The sequence below is a fragment of the Bison bison genome, unplaced genomic scaffold (assembly GCF_000754665.1).
Source record: "Bison bison bison isolate TAMUID 2011002044 unplaced genomic scaffold, Bison_UMD1.0 scf7180017863415, whole genome shotgun sequence".
NCBI lineage: Eukaryota > Metazoa > Chordata > Mammalia > Artiodactyla > Bovidae > Bison > Bison bison.
In genome coordinates this window covers 352,274-355,058 of record NW_011493987.1, presented here as the reverse complement: position 1 = coordinate 355,058, position 2,785 = coordinate 352,274, and positions in this window count along the sequence as shown.

Here is a 2,785-nt window from a genome sequence, read left to right as displayed (position 1 = left end):
AGCAAAAAAAAAAAAAAGGAATCTAATTAGGCCTTTAAGAGTAATTGCTAGGTTAAAGAAAAAGCAGAACCTTGAGGAACAAGTTAAAAACACCATGAGAGTACAGTTTGATGAAACCAACATGTGGAGTATCCTACAAAACAACTGCCCAAGTCTCTTCAAAGGATCATTGTCACAGAAAGAAGGGGACTGTTCTAGAATAAAGAGACTAACAAGATCTAACAGTAAAATAAAGTGCTTGATCCTTGATTCAAGAATACTGGCCCTTGAAAGAACAATTACCATAAAAGAATTTTGGGGAACAGTTGAAAAATTTGAATATTTATTAAGTATTAAGTAATATTGTTGTTTAGTTGCTAAGTCACGTCTGACCCTTTTGAGACCCCATGTACTGTAGCCTGACAGGCTCCTCTGTCCATAAGATTGCCCAGGCAAGAATACTAGAGTGGGTTGCCATTTCCTTCTCCAGAGGATCTTCCCGACCCAGGGATCAAACCTTGGTCTCATGCATTGACAGGTGGATTCTTTACCACTGAGCCATCTGAGAAGCCCATTAAGTAATATTAGGAATTATTAATTTTCTCAGGCATAATCATATTGCAGGCAAATGTCCTTAGATTTTGGGTATGCATGCTGAAATATTAAGCATAAAATGCCTTGATCTCTATAATTCACATTGAAATGCACCTGCTAAATATATATATTTTATATGTGTGTGTATATGTATACACACATATATAATTTAATATATATATATATTTTTTCCATTTGCCATATTTTCATATGTGGGAAAATGTTGCAGTACTGGATTAGGTGGTGGGTATATGGGTATTTATATTCTTCCTACTGTTTTAAAAGTTTCCTAATAAAAGAAATGTAAGAAGCAATCAGCCTCTTTTAAAAGGAGGTTATAACAGTTGCTCAGCTTCCTTTAGAAGAAATCAGGACTTCCCTGGTGGTCCAGTAGTTAAGAGTCCGCCTTGCAGTGCAGAGGTTGTAGGTTCGATCCCTGGTCTGGTCAGGAACTAAGATCTCACATGCTACGGGGCACCTAAGCCCGAGTGCCACAGTGAAGATCCCACATGTCTCAACTAAGACATAATGCAGCCAAACATTAAAAAAAAAGAAAAAGCAACTATAGAAGCAATCAACCCAGTGTGGAGCTCAGCCTCTCCCTGCATGCTGCTGGGAAATGGGAGACTCCAGATCCCGGGTGGTACCCGACATTGTTGCATGGCCTTTTAAAGACAGCTCCCTCTGTGGTTATTTATCAGCACATAACTGTTTGATAACTGGCTGACATCTCTATCCTCACTATATTTAGAAGTTAATGGTTTAATGACAGGCAATAAACAGTCTTGAAATATGACCTATTCTCACCGGAGAGTCATCTGACAGGGGCCAATAAAATTTAACACTTTTAAGAGTCAGCAGGTACTTTAACCCTTAGGATAATCTCTTTGTCCCTATTCTTTGGGAAATAACACAATCAGAAGACTGTTTTGGGAAACTATGACGTTAATGGTCAAAGTACAATAAACAAAGTAACAGGGACTTCCCTGGTGATCTAGTGGCTAAGACTAGTTCCCTAGTCAGGGAACTAGATCCCACATGCGGTGACTAAGACCCGGTGCAGCCAAATAAATTAACTAAATAAATTAAAAAAGAAAGAAAGAAATAGATGGCCCTGAGCTGCTGAAAGCCACATGCCCACAGATGCCACTGGACAGAACTAGCCACTGTGTCTGCAATTGTTCTCACTGGAGCATTAAAACAAACCAGCAAGGTGAGAGCAGCTCTAAGCAAACAATGCCAAATGCTGGAGTGGCTCATTTCATCTTTCCTATCAATTCCTTTTCATGTTACTCATTTCTGTTTTCTCTACTCCATATTATGGATGATTCTTCCAGGTTACTAATTCTCTACCAGTGGACTGAATTAGCCTCTTTATCTCTTTGAACAACTTTAGTCTCAGATTCCAGAAGATCTCCAGTTAAGGTAAGAGGTCCTCGCTCCTATGGCTGGAGGGACCTTTACAATCTCTCGTTTCTTGTTTCCTTGAACCTCCCTCGAACAGGCGGGCGGCAGTGGGCACAACTGAGGGACTCTGGAGAGGCTACTCCTCAGCATGTCCCAAAGGCGCTATCTGCGGAGCCCCAGTAGCTGTTACACAAGCCGGTGGGGGTTCTTCTGTCCTTTCTCTTCTCTGTGCCAAGGATCAGACCAATGAAACTGTGAGCACCGGTCAGATATTTAGCAAATTTTCCGGCGGGCTATGAAGGGGATTCCTTGGCACATTTTCCCCACTGCTTTTTCCTCCTGTCCTTCGGCTCTCTCCCGCGACTCAAGCCCAGCCAAAACTAATGAAACTCAGGCTCCGATGTCTCATTGCAAAAATTCATTGAGAGACAAAGCAATAAGAGGTGGATTTGTTAGGATCCAGAGAGAACCCACACTTCAGGGTGTGAACCATTGCCGAGGACAAGGGCTGGGGCCATGGAATTAGGCCTAGCTAGGTTTTGGAGAAGGCAATGGCACCCCACTCCAGTACTCTTGCCTGGAAAATCCCATGGGCAGAGGAGCCTGGTAGGCTGCAGTCCATGGGGTTGCAAAGAGTAGGACACAAGTGAGTGACTTCACTTTCACTTTCATGCATTGGAGAAGGAAATGGCAACCCACTCCAGTGTTCTTGCCTGGAGAATCCTAGGGACGGGGGAGCCTGGTGGGTTGCCATCTATGGGGTCGCACAGAGTCGGACACAACTGAAGCGACTTAGCAGCAGCAG